The 23,419-nt window shown below is 47.8% G+C and overlaps 1 protein-coding gene across 2 annotated transcripts in view; it reads right to left on the reverse strand.

Annotated features, from left to right (window-relative positions):
• The window catches only part of LOC141224331 (uncharacterized), a 149,539-nt gene that overhangs the window by 75,363 nt on the left and 50,757 nt on the right, over nt 1-23,419 (reverse strand). Inside the window, exons 1-3 of one of the 2 annotated variants that reach the window (XM_073666912.1) lie at nt 15,087-15,172; nt 12,440-12,715; nt 44-346 (exon numbers count right to left, since the gene is read on the reverse strand). The exons of the other annotated variant lie outside the window; for it this stretch is intronic. The gene's annotated coding sequence lies outside the window, so the exon portion shown is untranslated. Of the gene's footprint in view, nt 1-43; nt 347-12,439; nt 12,716-15,086; nt 15,173-23,419 lie in introns of those variants that run through there. 2 annotated transcript variants of the gene reach the window in all.

A 23,419-nucleotide genomic window follows, 5' to 3' on the forward strand; every position in this document is an offset into this window, starting at 1 on the left:
TAATTTGTTCAAAGATCTTTCCTGGTATAGAAGTCAGACTCACCGGCCTATAGTTCCCTGGGTCCACCTTCTTCCCCTTTTTGAAGATAGGAACAACATTTGCTCTCCTCCAGTCTTCTGGGACTTCTCCTGTTCTCCAAGAATTTTCAAAGATTATGGAGAGTGGTTCTAAAATTTCTTCTACGATCTCCTTCAGTACTCTGGGGTGTAATTCATCTGGACCTGGAGACTTGAACTCATTTATGTTAGCTAAATATTCCTTCACAATCTTTCTGTTTACAGATAACTTGGATTCTTCTATTCCTTTAAAAGGACAGTGAAGATCAGTTGATGTTACATTTTCTTTCTGAGAGAAAACAGATGCAAAATAGGAATTAAAAAGTTCGGCCTTCTCAACATCCTCTCTTACCATTTCTCCATTTTCATCCTGTAAAAATCCTATAAATGTCTTGCCTATTCCTGATCTAAGAGTCTAGACTTTTAGCTGAGAAAAGCCTTAGTTACTTACCGGTAACGGGATTTTTCGGAGCCCATGACAGCACCACGAGAGAGAGGATCCGCCCATCAAGGACAGGAAACCTACAGGTTAAAAAGGGCGGCACCTCTCTCTCGCCTCAGTTTAGTTAACAGAGCATGAGAGGACCGCCAAGGTTAGTTACAATAAACACATCATTACAATAAGTACATTACTTTCACCAACTTCTCCCAAAGGTGCACAAAACAAAGGAAAGCCAACTCTACGGGAGTGCAAAACACCAGTGAAGGGAGGGAATATACGGGTGCTGTCATGGGCTCCGAAAAATCCCGTTACCGGTAAGTAACTAAGGCTTTATTCGTTCTCCCATGACAGCACCACGAGAGAATTACAGAGACGAAAGGAAATTAGGGAGGGATCACCGCTTGAAGCACCCTTCTCCCAAAGGTGAGATCAGCAGAGTCACCCAGGTCCAATCTATAATGCCTATAAAAGGTAGAAGGAGAAGACCAAGTGGCAGCCTTACATATCTCTTCGATGGAAAGCCCCGTTTACTCCGCCCAGGAGGTTGCTATCGCTCTGGTGGAATGAGCTCTCAACCCCTCCGGAACCTCCTTATTCCCTGAGGAGTAGGCGAGGGATATGGCCTCTCTAATCCATCTTGCAATCGTAGACTTTGAGGCCTTACAACCCTTTCTAGCCCCCTGATGGCATATAAATAGGGAATTATCCTTCCTAAAACTGCGTGAAATCTGTAGGTATTTGAGTACGCACCTCCTCACGTCTAAAGTGTGTAGCCTCTCCTCTTTTTGATTTTTGGGGGGAAAGCAAAAGGTTGGGAGAACTACCTCCTGAGTTCTATGGAACCGAGTGACTACTTTTGGAAGAAAGGCTGGGTCAGGTTTTAATACAATCCTATCATCCAGAATCTGAGTAAATGGCGGACATATGGAAAGAGCCTGTATGTCACTCACTCTTCTGGCTGAAGTCAGGGCCACTAACAGGGCTGTTTTTAGGAGAATAATTTTTGGGGAGGCTAAATCTAGGGGCTCGAAGGGAGGATTAGTTAAGGCCTCTAGGACCAAATTCAAATCCCAGGGAGAGGATTTTGCTTTGATAATGGGTCTACACCTAAAGGAAGCTTTTATAAATCGTGCTATCCAATAATTAGCTGCAATATCGGAAGAAAACAAAGCTCCCAAAGCCGACACCTGTACTTTTAAGGTACTAGTGGTAAGCCCCAATTCTAAGCCCCGCTGCAGAAACTCTAGTATATTCCCAATAGGGGGCCCCTCCTCTGATTTAAATTCAGTAAATGATAAAAACTTCCTCCAGGTCCTAGCATAAATGCGGGTGGTAACGGGTTTTCTGCTAGACAAGAGAGTATTTACTACATTTGCGGGGAATCCCTTGTTGGTTAACAGCACCCTCTCAAATTCCACGCCGTCAAATGGAGACTCGAGGCTGGAGTATGGGAAACCGGACCCTGTGTGAGAAGGTCTGGAATCTCCGGAAGGATCCAGGGATCTGATATGGATATTTTTCGGAGACAAGGGAACCACGGTCTTTTGGGCCAAAAGGGGCATATGAGTATTACTCTGGCCCCGTCTGCCCTGATCTTCCTTATAACTGCTGGAAGCAGGATCATGGGAGGAAATGCATATGTCAGAGGGAATTTCCAGGGAACCATAAAGGCGTCCACTGTCAGGGGTTCTTCTCTGGGGTCTAGGGAACAGAATGTTGTCACCTTCCGGTTGCATTTCGTCGCAAATAAGTCCACTGTCGGAAGACCCCACATTGCCACAATTCTGGAGAAGATTTGAGGATTCAAGGACCATTCTCCCTCTTTTATGGAAATACGGCTTAGGAAATCCGCTGTGACGTTGTTAGAACCTTGCTCTTAGGTTTTTTCCTTTGCTGGTCACATGACCTCGTTGGCCTATTTAATCCTGCTCCGCCCTTCTGGCTTTGCTGGACTTCATTGTATAACTACTTTCTAGCTAGCCTGTGCTCTGTATCTAACTCTGTTAGTTTGCTTGGTCTACGGACCTCAGTGTTCTATATATTTTGTTTGTTTGTCTGACTGCTACTATTTCTGTTAGGAGGTGTCCCATTTTCCTCCCAGTCCTTAGTACTTGTAGGGATTCCTTCCCCACATCTATAGGTCTCCGTACAGACTAGCTTAGGACTTTAGCAGGTCTGATCGCAGGATCAGGTTCCCTGTTACATCGTAGGGATTCAGCTGAGTTCTATCGTAGGGACAGATTTCCTCTCTTTCCTTAGCTCTGGTAGCAGAACATAACAGTAAGTCCAGCCTGCAAATTCTCTAAGGAAAGATTTTTCTGTTCCATCATGGTGTCGGTTCAGGATTTGGCTCATCGCCTGCAGGGACTCTCTCTGGAGGTGGCCGAGCTCCGTCAGCACGTGAGTAACTGTCCTGGAGCACATTTCTTGGAGCCTAAGGTATGTTTGCCGGATTTATTTTTTGGTGAACACCGAGAATTTTTTTCATTTAAAAATGCTTGCTTATTGTATTTTCGTTTGAGACCCAAGTCCTCTGGGGATGAATCCCAGCGCATAGGGTTCATAATGTCACTTTTTCGCAAAGAGCCTCAGGAGTGGGCCTTTTCTTTGCAACCTAGTGATACATGCTTCAGATCAGTGGATAGTTTTTTTTCTGCTTTGGGGCTATTATATGATGATCCTGACCGTGTCGCATCAGCTGAGACTGAGTTGAGATGTTTGAAACAGGGATTAGGTAATGTGGAAAAATATTGTACTCATTTCCGTCGTTGGTCTACTCAAACAGGGTGGAACGATTCTGCTCTGAAAAGTCTATTTCTTGCTGGGCTCAATGAAAGGGTTAAAGACCTGCTAATTGCTTATCCTACACCTGAAGATTTGCAACAGGCTATGCAATTAGCTATACGGGTGGATAGGAGACTGCGTGCAAGGGTTAATGAGAGCAAATCCTCTGCTATGTCAGTTTCTGGTTATGAGAATGTGTGTACGAACAGTGGTGAACCGATGGAGATTGGATCGGTGGCACCTCGCTCTCAAAAAAAAGACCGTCGATTTTCTGAAGGCTTGTGTTTCTATTGCGGAAAATCTGGTCATTTGATTAAAGGCTGTGAGCTTCGTATGAAGAAAGAAAAAAAAATGGTCAGTCATGCCCGTATTGCCTGTTTAAATTCCAAGGGTGTATTTTTAGCTGCTTCCACGATTGCTCAGGAAAAATTAATGGAATTTCGGGTGTTTGTTGATTGTGGGTCTACTCTGAATGTAATTGATGGGGGATTCTTGGAAAGACTCAATTTAAAACCCGAACCTTTATCATCCCCCATTGCTGTGGTTTCTGTGGATGGTTCCCCTTTGAAGAATATTACTCTCAAGGTCTGTGAATTTCCTCTCACTATTAATGGTGTTCACCATGAGAAATTGGATTTGGTAGTTTTGAATAACTTGCCTTCTCCAGTAATATTGGGATTGCCCTGGTTAAAATTTCACAATCCTGTACTGGATTGGTCTACCAATGAAATTAAATCCTGGAGCCATAAATGTTATGACAAGTGTTGTAACGGGCGTATTGCAGCTTTGGATAGGGGAGAATTGCCTGTTCCTATTCAGGATTTTTGGAGAGTTTTTTCTGAGAAGGAATCGCAGGTTTTGCCTCCCCATAGAGACTATGATTGTTCTATTGAATTTGTCCCTGGAGCGACTCTTCCTAAAAGTCGTTTATTTAACCTTACTATTCCTGAGAGGAAGGCTTTGGATGAATATATACAGACAAGTTTGGCCGCCGGTGACATTAGGCCCTCTAAGTCTCCTGTGGCGGTTGGATTTTTTTTTGTAAAAAAAAAGGACGGCGGTTTACGTCCTTGTCTGGATTTTCGTGAGATTAACAAAATTACTGTACGCAATCCTTACCCACTGCCATTGATTCCTGATCTGTTTAATCAGTTAATGGGGGCCAAGTGGTTCTCTAAAATTGACCTTAAGGGGGCATACAATCTGTTGCGCATGAAGGAGGGTGACGAATGGAAGACTGCTTTTAACACTCCTGTGGGTCATTTTGAGAATCTGGTTATGCCTTTTGGTCTTACTAATGCTCCTGCATTTTTTCAGAATCTTATTAATGACATCCTTAGACCTTTGATCGGCAAAAATGTGGTTGTGTATTTGGATGACATTTTGATTTATTCGCCGGATCTGGAGTCTCATTGGCGGAGCGTACGTGAGGTATTACAATTGTTAATGGACAATTCGCTTTTTGCTAAGCTGGAGAAATGTGAGTTCGCTGTACAGAGAATTAGTTTTTTGGGTTACATTATCTCCAGCGAAGGTTTTGAGATGGACCCGGTTAAAGTTCAAGCTGTACAGGAATGGCCTAGGCCTATTGGTTTGAAATCGATACAGAGGTTTTTAGGTTTCGCCAATTATTACAGAAAATTCATAAAAAAATTTTCTAGTATTGTCAAACCTCTAACCGATCTCACCAGGAAAGGTGCTGATGCGGTTCAGTGGTCTTCTGAGGCCATTGAAGCTTTTGTGTATCTCAAGGAGAGGTTCACCTCTGCTCCCATCCTTATGCAGCCTGATGTGACTAAGCCGTTTTTGGTTGAGGTTGATGCTTCTTCGGTGGGGGTTGGCGCAGTATTGTCTCAGGATAACGGGGATGGATTACATCCCTGTGCCTTTTTTTTTCAAAAAATTTTTCGGAGACTGAACTGAATTACGATATTGGTAATCGGGAATTATTGGCTATTAAACTCGCATTTGAACACTGGCGCCACTTCTTGGAAGGTGCGGAATTTCCCGTTCAGGTTCTTACGGATCATAAAAATCTGATATATCTTGATGCTGCCAAGCGCCTGAATGCCCGTCAGGCTAGGTGGGCACTGTTTTTCTCGCGGTTTAATTTCTCCGTTACTTACATCCCTGGTACTAAGAATGTTAAGGCGGATGCCTTGTCTCGCAGTTTTTCTCCCATAGTTGGTGCTGAGAAAGAGGAGAACATTTTACAAGAAGGTGTTGTGATAGCTGCTTTGGACTCCGTTTTGGAAGACGAGATTCTTAAAGCACAGGAGAATGCCCCATCTAACACTCCTCATGGGAGGTTGTTTGTGCCTGGGACCTTTAGGAGAGATTTGTTTATTGAGTGTCACGAATCTCGGTTGGCAGGTCATCCCGGAATCTCTGAGACCAAGAGACTGGTGGGTCGCAGTTTTTGGTGGCCTGGATGGCAGAAGGAAGTCATTAAGTGGGTGCGTCAATGTACTATATGTGCTAGATCTAAGTCCTCACATACTCCTGCTGCGGGGTTGCTTTGTCCTTTGGAGGTTCCTAGTGCTCCTTGGACACATTTGGCTATGGACTTTATAACTGACCTTCCCCCCTCTGAGGGTTTTACTGTCATCTGGGTGGTCGTGGACCGTTTTAGCAAGATGTGTCACTTGGTTCCCTTCGTCAAACTGCCCTGCGCTAAAACTCTCGCTAAGGCCTTTGTCAAGGAAATTGTCAGACTTCATGGCGTTCCTACTGACATTGTTTCTGATAGGGGTCCTCAGTTCGTGGCTCGTTTTTGGCGTGCCTTTTGTGACAGGTTGGGAGTTCATCTGTCGTTCTCGTCCGGATATCATCCTGAATCTAATGGCCAGACAGAAAGGAAAAACCAGGATGTTGAGCAGTTCTTGCGTTGTTTTGTGGCAGACAATCAAGAGGGGTGGTCTGAGTTTCTGCCACTTGCTGAATTTGCTCTGAACAATCATACATCTTCTTCTGCTGGTTGTTCGCCTTTTTTTTGTTGTTCTGGGAGACATCCGTCGTTTGGGTCGTTCTCCAAGTTGGGATCTGCCGTGCCTGAGGAGGAGAATTTTTCCGGTGATTTGGAGAGAGTTTGGACGGATGTGCGTGGTAATCTTCAGGAGGCCAACAGAAAATCTAAAGACTACTTTGATAGGAAACGACAGGAGGTTTTGTTCGCTGTTGGTGACATGGTTTGGTTGTCCTCTAGGAATCTGCGGTTGAGGATTCCTTCTAAGAAATTGGGTCCCAAGTTTGTAGGGCCCTTTAAGGTGCTTCAGGTTGTCAACCAATCTGCTGTTAGGTTGGAGGTTCCTACCTCCTGGAGAATTAATCCGGTATTTCATGTCTCTCTGTTAAAAAAAGCTGTTGTGTCGGATGGTGACGCCTCTGCCTCTGTTCCTCCGGTGGTGGAGGACGGGGAATATGAAATTTCTCGCATCCTTAACTCTAGACGGTATAGAGGTAGTTTGCAGTATCTGGTGGCCTGGAAAGGTTTCGGACCCGAGGATAACTCTTGGGTGAGGTCAGATGATGTTTCCGCGTCCAGACTTATCAGAGCGTTTCACAGGAGATTTCCTGATAAGCCTGGTCCTAGGGGATCCGGAGGATCCTCTTAGAAGGGGGGGGTACTGTTAGAACCTTGCTCTTAGGTTTTTTCCTTTGCTGGTCACATGACCTCGTTGGCCTATTTAATCCTGCTCCGCCCTTCTGGCTTTGCTGGACTTCATTGTATAACTACTTTCTAGCTAGCCTGTGCTCTGTATCTAACTCTGTTAGTTTGCTTGGTCTACGGACCTCAGTGTTCTATATATTTTGTTTGTTTGTCTGTCTGCTACTATTTCTGTTAGGAGGTGTCCCATTTTCCTCCCAGTCCTTAGTACTTGTAGGGATTCCTTCCCCACATCTATAGGTCTCCGTACAGACTAGCTTAGGACTTTAGCAGGTCTGATCGCAGGATCAGGTTCCCTGTTACATCGTAGGGATTCAGCTGAGTTCTATCGTAGGGACAGATTTCCTCTCTTTCCTTAGCTCTGGTAGCAGAACATAACAGACGTTTTCTTTCCCTTTTAGATGAATAGCCGAAAGGGAGAGACAATGATATTCTGAAGAAGTCTGTCCGCTACCCTCATTAAGTCTCTTGAGCGGGTTCCCCCTTGGTGATTTATATAAGCTACCGAGACTTGATTGCCCGAGAGTATACGGACATGCTGGCCCTGTAAGGAACTTGTTGAACGCATAATCCACCGCCAAAAGCTCCTTAACATTTGATGACAACTGTATCTCACTCCTTGACCAGGTCCCCTGAACTAAGTTCCCATTGAAGTGAGCTCCCCAACCTGCAGCACTCGCATCTGTAGTTAAGACTGCCATCGGCTTACACTCCCAGGGGACCCCCCTAGAAAGATTATCGTGTCATAACCACCAATGAAGGGAATGTATGGCCCGAGGACACAGGGTAAACTCACGGTCTAAATGTCCTTCTAGGACTGAGTTGTTATACAATACATCCCACTGAAGAGCCCTTGAATGAAATTGTGACCAACGAACTGCGGAAAAACTCGAGGTTAAGGTCTCTAATAACGACATGGCTTTACGGAGTGACATAGAGGGTTTATCCATACACTGTCTTACCAAACCCTGGATTCTTGTGATTTTTTCTTCAGATAAATAACATAACCGTTTTTTAGAATCTAACATGACCCCCAGATACTGCTGAGCTTTGAGTGGAGTTAATCTAGATTTTTCCAAATTTAGAAACCACCCCAAGCCCTCCAAGACAGACATGGTCACCCGAAGGTGGGCCTCGCATTGAACAACAGAGTTTCCCACTATCAGGAGATCATCTAGGTAAGGGATTATTAGAATGTCTCTTTCTCTTATATGGGCCATAACCTCTGCCATTAATTTGGTGAAAATTCGCGGGGCTATTGCTAACCCAAAGGGAAGTGCAGTGTACTGAAAGTGTTTAACCACCCCCTCAATTTCAATGGCCAGCCTCAGGTATTTCTGATAGTAACTATGAATGGGAATATGGTAATGCGCATCCTTGAGATCGAGAACTACCATATAACAGTGGGGAAAAAGCAACTTTATTACTGTTTTCAAGGATTCCATTTTGAAAGTGTCTACTTTAAGGAAGCTATTTAAGGATTTTAGATTTATAATTGTCCTGAAACTCCCATCCGGTTTTGGGACCAAGAAGAGCGGGGAGTAGAATCCGAGACCCTTTTCTGAATCCGGAACCTCAATCAGGACGTTTTTCCTTATTAAGACTTGAATTTCCGATACGAGGGCAGTCTGGCGTTCTGGGGAGGAACTAGAGGGAACAATCATGAATCTCTTGTGAGGAAAAGCTTGAAATTGAAATTTTAGACCATATTTAATCAGGCTCAAAATCCAATTACTATGAGAAATCTGTTCCCAAGCTGGGGAAAATAATGACAATCTCCCTCCCACCTGGGCTGATTGTGCATTCCCTGGCTTCTGCTGATTTTTTGGAGATGAACCAAAGAGAAGGCCTCTACCTTTTCGACCTCTTTCTTCGGACTTGTCCGGTTCCCTGAAGAATCTTCTTCGGATGAATTTTCTTTTCCGAAACGATCTCTTAAAGGAGGGTAGAGGTACTGATGGAAAACACTTCTTAGGATCTCCGGCCTTCTCCAATAATTCGTCCATAGTCTGGCCAAAGAGATATTCCCCTTCGCAAGGGATTGCACACAGCCTGGACTTTGTCTGTACATCCCCAAGCCAGCATTTAATCCATAGCGCTCGTCGAGCCGCATTTGACAGAGCTGATGACTTTGCTGCGAATCTGACTAAGTCCGCAGACGCATCAGCAAGAAAGGCCGCTGCACCCTGAATCAGTGGAAGGGAAGAAATAATCTCCTTCCTAGAGACACCATCCCTTAGCTGACTGTTTAACTGTTCCAGCCAAACCATCAGGGCTCTAGATGTGCAGGTGGCTGCTACTGCTGGTCTCAGTGCTCCTGCAGCTGTCTCCCATGCACCTTTTAAGAAGGTATCGGCTCGTCTGTCCAGGGGGTCTTTTAATGCTCCCATGTCATCAAACGGGAGGGAAGTCTTTTTTGCCGCTTTAGCGACAGCAACGTCCAGCTTTGGTGCTTTTGACCAAGAGGAACATATGGCATCCTCAAATGGGTACCTCCTCTTGAAAGATGGAGGAACACTGCCCTTCCTGTCGGGTTTTTTCCACTCTCTATCATTGAGGTCTTTTACTCTTGTATTCACGGGAAAACGTTTTCTCTTTTTCTGACCTAATCCACCAAACATTAAGTCCTCCACAGACTTTTCTGCCCTCATGTCTACAATGCCCATGGTAGACCGGACAGCTTTTACCAAGGCATCAACCTCCTGCAGAGGAAAACACTGTCTATCCGATTCACTATCAGAAGAAGAGAGAGCGGAGGAGGAAATGTCAGATATCTGGACCCGGCTCAGGTTCCCGAGAAATATGAGTAGATTCTGAGCCTTGCAAAGCCTTGCCTATTTCCTCTCTAATTAAAGTCTTTAGGTCCAGGGACAACCCAGGGGTTTCCTCCGCCATTACTTTGTTAATACACAGCTGGCACAATTTCTTATTATATGCATCTGGGAGCGGATTGCTGCATAAGGCACATTCTTTATGTTTCGTTTTAGCTGAACATTTCTTGCTCTGAAAGAGGAGTTTATAGAAAGAAAAAAGGAGGAGGAAACTATTAGTAGAACTTCCACGAAGATTCCACTTACCCCACAGAATATCTGGTACCGTAGAAGCAGAAGAATCCATCATAAAAGGCGGGGAATCACGCTGAACCGGACTATTTTTTCTGCTCTTAGTGGTGAACGACTAGACCCAGACCGGGAATAACGTTGCACCACCAGTTGTGAGGGCTCCCCAGAGGGCTGCTCCTGCAGCAGCTGCTCTTGCTGAGGTGAAAGCTGCTCCTATGAATCTCCCATGTCTACCAAGATAACAATGGGCTGGGAAGCACCTTTGTATGTTGCCAGGACTCTTTTATACTGGCCATGCCAGGTACCATGTGTGGGTTTTTTTCTTTTTTAGAACCCAGGAGGGAGTCAATTGTTCCCACGTGGTTCCCCCCCCCCAGGTGGGCTCACCGCCGCCTGCCCAGCTGACGTTGTCCTCCTCGTGGCTTCGGCGTCTTCATGCTCGCGCGCACTTCCTGGTTGCGCACGCGAGCTCCGCCCACTTCCGGTGACGTCCCCGACGCACCGGAAATACGTCACAGGGCCGCGCCTGTCACGTGCCCCGCCGGCGCGGCCCGGATCTCCTGCCTCGTACTGCCTGCCGCAACGCACATGGAGGTGCCCCAATGAGCCCTGCCGTGGCGTCTCCAGAGGCCCAGGACAGACAGCTCCATCCAACGCCCTGTGGCTCCCTCTGGGGCAAGAGACCATCTTCTGCAGGTAAGCCTGCGAGGTCTCCCATCATGGACAGGAAACCTAAACTGAGGCGAGAGAGAGGTGCCGCCCTTTTTAACCCGTAGGTTTCCTGTCCTTGATGGGCAGATCCTCTCTCTCGTGGTGCTGTCATGGGAGAACGAATAAAATGTGTCCTACTGTAAATCACTTAAACATGAGCCATGTATGAGGGAGTCGGAGTCATGAAGTCGGAGACGGTGTCATGGAAATTTAGGAGTAGGAGTCAAAGGTTTGGCTTACCGACTCCACAGCCCTGGCTCCCATCCCGTACTTTCTTGATTGGTACATCAAGGAAAGGCAACTGGTAATAATTAAACTCTGATATAAATCTAAGGGCCACTCTATGGATATTGAGTTCCCTGACAAATTAAAGAAATTGTTCACTCGTCCTTGACCAGATGATAAAAATGTTGTCAATATATCTATATCATACCCCAATATATGGTTGCCACTACTTATAATCATCACTGAGTATTTTGGTTTCCTCCCACCAGCCCAGGAATAGATTAGCAGATGAGGGGGTACAGGGGCTCCCCATCGCATTACCCCTGAGCTTGTTTAAGTACTTCCTGTCAAAAAGTAAGACGTTATGAGTAAGAATGAATTTTAGAAGATCCTCCATGAAGTCATTATGTCTACTACACTCTATTGATATCGATTTCAATAAACATCTTACGCCACTGATATCATCCTCATGCGATATATTACTGTACAAAGCCTCGATATCTAGTAAGGCCTGCTCCCCTACATGAATGTATACATGCTCGGGGGTATATGTAGGGGAGCAGGCAGAGGGAAAACCAACTCCAGAGGGATTATTCCAACTGTAAAACCTCAGGACTTATTCCAACTGCAGGACCTCAGGCGGTACTGTGGGAACATTATACTGTGTGGGGGCATCATCCATACTGCATAAGGGGCATAATGGGGGCATTACACTGTGGGGGGCATCATACATACTGCATAAGGGGCATAATGGGGGCATTACACTGTGTGGGGGCATCATACATACTGCATAAGGGGCATTACACTGTGTGGGGGCATCATACATACTGCATAAGGGGCACAATGGGGGCATTACACTGTGTGGGGGCATCATACATACTGCATAAGGGGCATAATGGGGGCATTACACTGTGTGGGGGCATCATACATACTGCATAAGGGGCATAATGGGGGCATTACACTGTGTGGGGGCATCATACATACTGCATAAGGGGCATAATGGGGGCATCATACATACTGCATAAGGGGCATAATGGGCGCATTACACTGTGTGGGGGCATCATACATACTGCATAAGGGGCATAATGGGGGCATTACACTGTGTGGGGGCATCATACATACTGCATAAGGGGCATAATGGGGGCATTATACTGTGTGGGGCATCAAAAATACTGCATAAGGGGCATAATGGAGGTATTACAATGTGTGGGGCATCATACAGTGGTGGTCAAAAGTATTGGCACCCCTGCAATTCTGTCAGATAATACTCAGTTTCTTTCTGATAAAGGTTGCAATCACAAATTCTTTGGTATTATTATCTTCATTTATTTTGTCTTCAATGAAAAAATACTAAAAAGAATTGTCTTAAAGCCAAATTGGATATAATTCCACACCAAACCTAAAAAAGGGGGTGGACAAAAGTATTGGCACTGTTTGAAAAATCATGTGATGCTTCTCTAATTCGTGTAATTAACAGCACCTGTAACTTACCTGTGGCACCTAACAGGTGTTGGCAATAACTAAATCAGCCAGTTAACATGGATTAAAGTTGACTCAACCTCTGTCCTGTGTCCTTGTGTGTACCACATTGAGCATGGAGAAAAGAAAGAAGACCAAAGAACTGTCTGAGGACTTGAGAAACCAAATTGTGAGGAAGCATGAGCAATCTCAAGGCTACAAGTCCATCTCCAAAGACCTGAATGTTCCTGTGTCTTCCGTGCAGTGTCTTCAAGAAGTTTAAAGCCCATGGTACTGTAGCTAACCTCCCTAGATGTGGACAGAAAAGAAAAATTGATGAGAGATTTCAACGCAAGATTGTGCGGATGGTGGATAAAGAACCTCGACTAACATCCAAACAAGTTCAAGTTGCCCTGCAGTTCGAGGGTACAACAGTATCAACCCGTACTATCCGTCGGCGTCTGAATGAAAAGGGACTGTATGGTAGGATACCCAGGAAGACCCCACTTCTTACCCCGAGACATAAAAAAGCCAGGCTGGAGTTTGCCAAAACTTACCTGAGAAAGCCTAAAACGTTTTGGAAGAATGTTCTCTGGTCAGATGAGACAAAAGTAGAGCTTTTTGGGAAAAAGCATCAACATAGAGTGTACAGGGAAAAAAAAGAGGCATTCAAAGAAAAGAACACGGTCCCTACAGTCAAACATGGCGGAGGTTCCCTGATGTTTTGGGGTTGCTTTGCTGCCTCTGGCACTGGACTGCTTGACCGTGTGCATGGCATTATAAAGTCTGAAGACGACCAACAAATTTTGCAGCATAATGTAGGGCCCAGTGTGAGAAAGCTGGGTCTCCCTCAGAGGTGATGGGTCTCTCTCAGAGGTCATGGGTCTTCCAGCAGGACAATGACCCAAAACACACTTCCAAAAGCACTATAAAATGGTTTGAGAGAAAGCACTGGAGACTTCTAAGGTGGCCAGCAATGAGTCCAGACCTGAATCCCATAGAACACCTGTGGAGAGATCTCAAAATGGCAGTTTGGAGAAGGCACCCTTCAAAATTTCAGGGACCTGGAGCAGTTTGCCAAAGAAGAATTGTCTACAATTCCAGCAGAGCATTGTAAGAAACTCATTGATGGTTACCGGAAGCGGTTGTTCGCAGTTATTTTGGCTAAAGGTTGTGCAACCAAGTATTAGGCTGAGGGTGCCAATACTTTTGTCTGGCCCATTTTTGGAGTTTTGTGTGAAATGATCAATGATTTGATTTTTGCTTCATTCTCTTTTGTGTTTTTTCATTGAAGACAAATTAAATGAAGATAATAATACCAAAGAATTTGTGATTGCAATCATTTTCAGGAAGAAATTGAGTATTATCTGACAGAATTGCAGGGGTGCCAATACTTTTGGCCACCACTGTACATACTGCATAAGGGTCATAATGGGGGCATTACACTGTGTAGGGGCGTCATACATACTGCATAAGGGGCATAATGGGGGCATTACACTGTGGGGCATCATACATACTGCATAAGGGGTATAATGGGGGCATTACACTGTGTGGGGGCATCATACATACTGCATAAGGGGCATAATGGGGGCATTACACTGTGTGGGGGCATCATACATCCTGCATAAGGGGCATAATGGGGGCATTATACTGTGGGGGTATCATACATCCTGTATAAGGGGCATAATGGGGGCATTACACTGTGTGTGGAGCATCATACATACTGCATAAGGGGCATAATGGGGGGCATTACACTGTGTGGGGGCATCATACATCCTGCATAAGGGGCATAATGGGGGCATTACACTGTGGGGGGCATCATACATCCTGCATAAGGGGCATAATGGGGGCATTACACTGTGTGTGGAGCATCATACATACTGCATAAGGGGCATAATGGGGGGCATTACACTGTGTGGGGGCATCATACATCCTGCATAAGGGGCATAATGGGGGCATTACACTGTGGGGGGCATCATACATCCTGCATAAGGGGCATAATGGGGGCATTATACTGTGGGGGGCATCATACATCCAGCATAGGGGCATAATGGGGGCATTACACTGTGTGGGGGCATCATACATCCTGCATAGGGGCATAATGGGGGCATTACACTGTGTGGGGCATCATACATACTGTATAAGGGGCATAATGGGGGCATTACACTGTGGGGGGCATCATACATCCTACATAAGGGGCATAATGGGGGCATTACACTGTGGGGGGGCATCATACATCCTGCATAAGGGGCATAATGGGGGCATTACACTGTGTGGGGGCATCATACATCCTGCATAAGGGGCATAATGGGGACATTACACTGTGTGGGGGCATCATACATACTGCATAAGGGGCATAATGGGGGCATTACACTGTGTGGGGGCATCATACATAGTACATAAGGGGCATAATGAGGGCATTACACTGTGGGGGGCATCATACATCCTGCATAAGGGGCATAATGGGGCATTACACTGTGGGGCCAGTAAAGGGGTCCTGTACTATGAGAACAATACGTTTCCTCCCTTCCTGTCTCCATAGTTGGGTCGTATGTATCTATTACAGGAAACAGAACAAAAACCTTATGATTCTTATAAAGGGGCAACACTAGACCCCAAAAGAGTCTCCGTGCTGAAGGGGTTAATGCCCCCTGCGCCCAGTAATGGGGTCTCCACATACCTCCACCTGCAGAGCCGCCACCACATATATGGTTGCTCTGTGCGCACAGGAGCTGTGATGAGGTCACAGGAGGGGAGGAGTCAGGGGTCACATGATCAGGGGCCTCAGTGGATGCAGGACTCTGCTGTGCTGGTTGTCATGGTGCTGGATGAGCTGAAGTTTATGTGTGGGGTCAGGAGGGGTTTACAGTGTGGATGTAGCAGAGCCGCGTGTGTACGAGGTGTATGGAGCGGAGCCGCGTGTGTACGAGGTGTACGGAGCGGAGCCGTGTGTGTACGAGGTGTACGGAGCGGAGCCGCGCGTGTACGAGGTGTACGGAGTGAAGCCGCGTGTGTACGAGGTGTACGGAGCAGAGCCGCGTGTTTACGAGGTGTACGGAGCAGAGCCGTGTGTGTACGAGGTGTACGGAGCGGAGCCGCGTGTGTACGGAGCGGAGCCGTGTGTGTACGAGGTGTACGGAGCGGAGCCGCGTGTGTACGAGGTGTACGGAGCGGAGTCGCGTGTGTACGAGGTGTACGGAGCAGAGCCGCGTGTGTACGAGGTGTACGGAGCAGAGCCGCGGAGCCGCGTGTGTACGAGGTGTACGGAGCAGAGCCGCGTGTGTACGAGGTGTACGGAGCGGAGCCGCGTGTGTACGAGGTGTACGGAGCAGAGCCGCGTGTTTACGAGGTGTACAGAGCAGAGCCGTGTGCGTACGAGGTGTACGGAGCAGAGCCGTGTGCGTACGAGGTGTACGGAGCGGAGCCGCGCGTGTTTACGAGGTGTACGGAGCGGAGCGTCGTGTGTGTACGAGGTGTACGGAGCAGAGCTGCGCGTGTACGAGGTGTACGGAGCGGAGCCGCGCGTGTACGAGGTGTACGGAGCGGAGCCGCGTGTGTACGAGGTGTACGGAGCAGAGCCGCGTGTGTACGAGGTGTACGGAGCAGAGCCGCGTGTGTACGAGGTGTACGGAGCAGAGCCGCGTGTGTACGAGGTGTACGGAGCGGAGCCGCGTGTGTACGAGGTGTACGGAGCAGAGCCGCGTGTTTACGAGGTGTACAGAGCAGAGCCGTGTGCGTACGAGGTGTACAGAGCAGAGCCGTGTGCGTACGAGGTGTACGGAGCAGAGCCGTGTGCGTACGAGGTGTACGGAGCGGAGCCGCGCGTGTTTACGAGGTGTACGGAGCGGAGCGTCGTGTGTGTACGAGGTGTACGGAGCAGAGCCGCGCGTGTACGAGGTGTACGGAGCAGAGCTGCGCGTGTACGAGGTGTACGGAGCGGAGCCGTGTGTGTACGAGGTGTACGGAGCGGAGCCGTGTGTGTACGAGGTGTACGGAGCGGAGCCGTGTGTGTACGAGGTGTACGGAGCGGAGCCGTGTGTGTACGAGGTGTACGGAGCGGAGCCGTGTGTGTACGAGGTGTACGGAGCAGAGCCGTGTGTGTACGAGGTGTACGGAGCAGAGCCGCGCGTGTACGAGGTGTACGGAGCAGAGCCGCGCGTGTACGAGGTGTACGGAGCAGAGCCGCGCGTGTACGAGGTGTACGGAGCAGAGCCGCACGTGTACGAGGTGTACGGAGCAGAGCCGCGCGTGTACGAGGTGTACGGAGCAGAGCCGCGCGTGTACGAGGTGTACGGTCGGAGCCGCGCGTGTACGAGGTGTACGGAGCGGAGCCGCGCAGGTACGAGGTGTACGGTCGCAGCCGCGCGTGTAGGAGGTGTACGGAGCAGAGACGCGCGTGTACGAGGTGTACGGAGCGGAGCCGCGTGTGTACGAGGTGTACGGAGCAGAGCCGCGCGTGTACGAAGTGTACGTATCTGTGCGCTGTAAGGTGGCTTCCGGACAGGTCATGGATGGGAGGTATGTGTCCCCGAAGTACCAACCTTCGGTGATGTAGGACCCGGAGAAGCAGGCTCCAGCACACATAGTGCTGAGAGGGAGTTAATGGGCCCGGATTAAAGGGCCGGGTTTTACGAGCAGCTGAAAGAGCTGGGGGTGGGGGATGGTGGGTCAGCTGCTCACTTACCTTCAGTTCAGGTCTTGGAAGGCCTGATTTAAGACAGCTGTGCCTGTCTCAGTGTGCTGTGTGTTGTGCAAGGTGAGCAGACCTTGCATGTGCTGCTCAGAGTCTGCTGGAGGTAGAGAGAAGCACTACATTTAAACGGCTGAAGCCGTGCTGCATATGGACGGGTTATTTTGAATTTTGTTCTATTATACCTTTTCTGCCAGAAAAAGGCTGTTATGTTTTGTTTTCCTGGTTGGTTTATGGACATTTTATAAACCGCCAGTTTGTTTTTGAACCTGCGGACTGCATTCCTGTGTGAACCTGCGCCGGCCCGAGAGCTTATCTGTCACAGATTGGTGGAGAATGCGGGCACAAATCCCAAGGGGCAGTGTGACTGCTACAGGAAAATGTATATGTCCTGGGTGAAGGCCGCCAGCCAGCAAGGTTTGTCCGGCAACATGGAGGAGCTGATAAAGCAACTGGTGCAGGCGAATATACCTCAGCAGCAAGCTCAGCAGACCAACAACAGTTCCAGCTTCAACAGCAATAGATACAGCAGTGACAGCAGCAGGAACAGATGACGCTCCTGGCGGAGGCCCTCCGTATCGGAGAAGCCGCACCACCTCCAGGCCAAAGCGATGAGACCCAGGTGAGGAAAACCGTGAGAGGGGCGTTGCAAAAGATGACTCCGGGGGGTTGACGTCAAGGCGTTTCTGGCCGTGTTTGAGAGGGTGGCGGACCATGAGATACTACTACCAGAGCAGTGGGCGCCATATCTGATCGGGGAACCACAGAAGGCGTATTTTGATCTGGCACTGCAGGACTCTAAGGAGTATAGCAAGTTTAAGGCTGAGATCCTGGGGCGGCTGGGCATAACCCTGGCAGTCAGAGTACGAGTCCACCTCTGGGACTTCCACAGGGACAAAACTCCTTTGTCACAAATGTTTGATCTTCTGCACCTGGTACAAAAGTCGCTGCAGCCAGAGACTTGTTCCCCAGCCAGATGGTAGAGAGAGTGGTCATGGATCGTGGATCGGTTTGTCCACTCTCTGCCGAAGCCGATTCAGTCCTGTGTTGCCCAGGGAGATCCCCAAAATGCAGACAACCTGGTGGGCCTAGTAGAGAGGTACCGGGCAGTAGAGGGCTCCCTGGGTGGTCTAGCAGTGGTTAGGTCACCTTTCTGGGGCTCCCAAAAGAAGGGGACTAAATCTTCACTGGGCGTTCGTCCAAAGTCCAAGAGGCAGATGAATCGCAGCTGGGGAATCAGTCCCAATCCATCCTCTGTTGGAGTTGTCATGCCCCTGGCCATATAGCTGCTTGGTGGCCCAGGAACTCTGAGCCAATGGACTGCAGCATAGGCCGGCATTGCTTCTACTTTGCCTACCCTGCCTCTAGTGCGGTTCATCAACACGGCGAGAGCCCTCTGGCGTGCTCAGTGTCCGTGAACGGGATGCAAGTGTCTGAACTGCTGGACTCAGGAAGTTTGGTAATCCTGATAAGCGCCAAACTCCCTCATTGGCTGGTTCCTGGGAAGGTGGTGGGTGTCTGGTGTATCCATGGGGACGCTAAAAAATGTCCTGTTGCCAGGGTGGATGTAAACACGGACTGTGGCACCACAGCTCAGGAAGTGGGGGTCGTTAAAGACTTGTTGCACCTGATAATAATCGGACGGGATTGTGCATTATTCTGGGACATGAGGGGGAAAGTGGTGACACCTGGTTGCTTAGATGACAGCCAGAACACCCCTGAAGAAACCTCGCCGCAGGCCGTAACCGAAGAGTTTCCCATGTGTGTTTGTGGGCGATGAGGATGGGGCAGCATCTCCTGACGCCAACATCCCTGAGCTGGAGGTGTCCAAGGGAAACTGTGGAACTGCCCAACTCAGGGATTTAACTCTTAAAGGGACATTTGATAATGTGTCTATACTTCACGTTGTTGCTCAAGAGCCGGGGGTGACACCAGATACCCATACTTTGCCGTCAATGGGGACTGAGTCACCAAGGTGAGAGGGGAGCTCGTCGAGCAGTTGCTGGTGCTGGGAACATACAGTCGTAAGGTATTAGACATGGCCCATGCACATGTGTTAGGTGGTTGCCTGGGGGTAGAAAAACCACAGGAACGAATCCTCCAGAGGTTGTATTGACCCGGTTGTCACCGAGAAATTGTAAATTATTGTAGGTCCTGTCCCAGCTGACCACTCTGTTGACACGCCTCCGGTGCCGTTACTTATCATCGAGGTGCCCTTTGATCGCATAGCCATGGATCTGGTGGGGCCCCTGGTAAAGTCCACCAGATGGCATCAGTGCATCCTAGTGGTACTCGACTATGCGACATGGTATCCGAAGGCTGTGCCGCTACGTAACTCCTCCTCCAAGTATATAGCTCGGGAGTTTGTCCATTTTTTTTCTAGAACGGGGTTACCTAAGGAGATCCTAACGGATCAAGGGACCCCATTTATGTCAAAGGTGATGAGAGAGTAGTGCAAAACTCTGCAAATCACACAACTACGGACCTCAGTCTACCATCCACAGACGGATGGCTTGGTGTAAAGGTTTGGCAAAACCTTGAAGGCAATGTTAAAGAAGGTCGTAGAGAGGACGGCCAAGACTGGGACTGCCTACTTCCGTACCTTCTCTTCTCCATCAGAGAGGTACCACAGTCCTGTACTGGATTCTCCCCTTTTGAACTGTTGGATGGCTGACACCCCCAAGGACTCCTGGATGTGGCAAAGGAGACCTGGGAGGTGGAGTCTATACCCTGCAAGAGTGTAATCGAACACGTGGCCCAAATGCAAGAGAGAATTGCCAGGGTGATGCCCATCGTGAAAGAGCACCTCCTCCAAGCACAAGAGGCGCAATCTAGGGTGAACAATAGATCAGCACAAGTGAGACATTTCAATCCTAGGGATCGGGTACTGGTACCTACAGCGGAGAGCAAATTCTTAGCGAAGTGGCAGGGCCCCTACGAAATAGTTGAAAAGGTTGGTGAGGTCAACTATAAACTCTACCAGCCAGAGAGAAGGAAGCCCTACCAGGTGTACCACGTCAACTTGATTAAGCCATAGTGAGATAGGGAACCCGTGGAAGCTTCGTGTTTAGTGGCGGAGCCTGACTCTTATGTGAAAGAGGTCAAGGTGGCAGAGTCACTGTCACGTGCCCAAAAGCAACAGTGCAAAGAGTTGCTACATTAAAATAAAGACCCGTTTTCGGAGTTGCCAGGACTCAATCAGGCCATAGAGCATGAAGTACTCACAGAGCCTCATGTTCATGTCAACCTAAAACCATATCAGACCCAGAGGCCTGCAGAGAGGTGATCTCGAAAGAGGTGAAGCGGATCCTGAACCTGGGAGTCATTGAGGAGTCCAAGAGTGGCTGGTCCAGTCCTATAGTCTTTGTGCCGAAACCAGATGGAGAATCGCGGTTTTGCAACGACTATCGGAAGCTGAACGAGGTCTTGAAGTTTGACGCCTACCCAATACCTAGGTTAGATGAGCTTATTGAAAGGCTAGGACCCGCTCGGTACATCACCACCCTGGACCTCACCAAAGAATATTGGCAGATTCCCCAGTCCAAAGAGGCCAGAGAGAAGATGGCTTTCTCGATGCCAGACGGATGTTATCAATACATCAGGATGGCTTTTGGGTTACAAGGAGCTCCGGCCACCTTCCAGAGAGCCATGAACCGGATCTTAGCACCCCGCAAAAAGTATGCAGCGGCCTACCTAGATGACATCATCATATTCAGCCAGGACTGGGAACGTATTCTTGGAAAAGTTCAAGCCATACTTGACGCCCTAAGGAAGGCGGGCTTTACCATCAACCCGAAGAAATGTGCCATGGAGATTGAAGAAGCAAAGTATCAGGGCTACGTGGTTGGTAGAGGGGAAATAAAACCACAAATAAATAAGGTCGAGGCGATCCTGAACTGGCCACAGCCCCTCTCGAAGAAGCATGTCAGGGCATTTCTAGGCATCGTGGGCTACTATCGAAGATTTGTCCCTAACTTTGCCCTGATAGCAGACGGATCTGCTGAAAGGGACGAAGTCAGCTATGGCCAAGTGGTCCACGGAAGCTGAAGTGGCCTTCCAGGAATTGAAACTGGCCCTCTGTAAACAGCCAGTCTTGGTGGCGCACAACTTCTCCAAAGAGTTTGTGGGCCAGATGGATGCATCGGATGTCGGGCTGGGAGCAGTCTTGTCCCAGGAGATTAACAGAGACGAACACCCTCTAATGTACCTCAGTCGAAAACTGTCCACATGCGAGAAGAACTACTCTATAGTGGAAAAAGAATGTTTAGCCATCAAGTGGGCGTTGGACACTCTGAGATATTGCCTGTTAGGTAGATGGTGCAGGTTAGTGTCGGACCATGCCCCACTGCGGTGAATGCGAGAAAAGAAGGGGAACAATGCCCGAGTAACTAGATGGTTCCTAGCCCTACAAGATTTTAGTTTCCAGGTAGAGCATAGGCCTGGGAAACAACATGGGAATGCTGATGCCCTGTCAAGGGTTTGTTGTATGGTGGCAGAAGGTGCCAAGGCTCCCGCTTTGGGCAGAATGGGGGTTTGTAAGGTTGCTACCGGACAGGTCGTGGACGGGAGGTATGTGTCCCCGAAGTACCAAGCTTCGGTGATGTAGGACCCGCCGAAGAAGCAGGCTCCAGCACACATAGTGCTGAGAGGGAGTTAATGGGCCCGCATTAAAGGGCCGGGTTTTACAAGCAGCTGAAAAAGCTGGGGGAGGGGATCAGCTGCTCACTTACCTTCCGTTCAGGTCTTGAAAGGCCTGATTTAAGACAGCTGCGCCTGTCTCAGTGTGCTGTGTGTTGTGCAAGGTGAGCAGACCTTGCATGTGCTGCTCAGAGTCTGCTGGAGGCAGAGAAAAACACTACATTTAAACGGCTGAAGCCGTGCTGCATATGGACTGGTTATTTTGAGTTTTGTTCTGTTAACAGCTTTTTTTCTGGCACAAAAAGGTATATGTTTTGTTTTCCTGGTTGGTTTATGGACATTTAATAAACCATCACTTTGTTTTTGAACCTGCAGGCTGCATTCCTGTGTGAAACTGCGCCTACCCAATTGCTGATCCGTCACAGCATGTACAAGGGGTACGAAGCGGAGCCGTGCGTGTACGAGGTGTGCATAGCCGTGCGTGTACAAGGCGTACGTAGCAGAGCTTTACGTGTATGAGGTGTACGAAGTGGAGCCGTGTGTTGTGGTGTTTACAAGGTGTTCTTTATACTCCATTTAAAGTCTGGCAGTTGTGTGTTGTTCCAAACTATTCACACTTGGTCGCTAACCAATACCATACTACAAGGTCAGTACCTAAAACCGTGGTCGTCATACATATCAGATATTACTGCGGTACTAATCCAGAAATTTTTAGGGAACCTGTCAAATATTTCCTCACCTACTGTACTCACCCATCCCTTGTAGATTGTGAGCCCTCGCCGGCAGGGTTCTCTCTCCTCCTGTACCAGTCGGTGACTAATTTTTGTTGAAATTATTGTACTCATTGTTTGCTATGTATACCCTGTTACACATGTAAAGCACCAAGGAATTAGTGGCGCTATAATAATTATACTCCGTTTAACCCCTTAAGGACCGAGCCACTTTGTAGGTTAGTGACCAGGCCATTTTTTTTCAATTCTGACCATTGTCACTTTATGAGGTAATAACTCTGGAACGCTTCAAACGGATCCCCCTGATTCTGAGACTGTTTTTTTTTTTTTTGTGACATGTTGTACTTCACAACATTGGTAAAATTTCTTTGACATGACTTGCGTTTATTTGTGAAAAAAAATATGGAAAATTTCTAAAATGTCACAATTTTCATACTTTGAATTCCTATGCCTTTAAATCAGAGAGATATTTCACAAAAAATAGTTAATAAATAACATTTTCCACATGTCTAACATATCTACTTTATTTCAGCACAATTTTGGAACCAAATTTTTTTTTTATTAGGTAGCTATAAGGGTTAAAAGTTGACCAGCGATTTTTCATTTTTCCAACAAAATTTACAAAACCATTTTTTTAGGGACCACATCACATTTGAAGCGACTTTGAGGGGTCTATATGACAGAAAATACCAAAAGTGACACCATTCTAAAACCTGAACCCCTCAAGGTGCTCAAAACAACATTCATGAAGTTTATTAGCCCTTCAGGTGCTTCACAGGAATGTGAATGGAAAAAAATGAACATTTTATTTTTTCCCACAAAAATTTGACTTTTGTCCAAAATTTTGCATTTTCACAAATCTAACATGAGAAAATAGACCATGCAATTTGTTGTGCAATTACTCCTGAATACGCTGGTATCCCATATGTGGTGGAAGACTAGTGTTTGGGGGCA

Source organism: Phyllobates terribilis, unplaced genomic scaffold (genome assembly GCF_046119375.1).
Source record: "Phyllobates terribilis strain yellow unplaced genomic scaffold, ASM4611937v1 Scaffold_391__1_contigs__length_1789467, whole genome shotgun sequence".
Lineage (NCBI taxonomy): Eukaryota > Metazoa > Chordata > Amphibia > Anura > Dendrobatidae > Phyllobates > Phyllobates terribilis.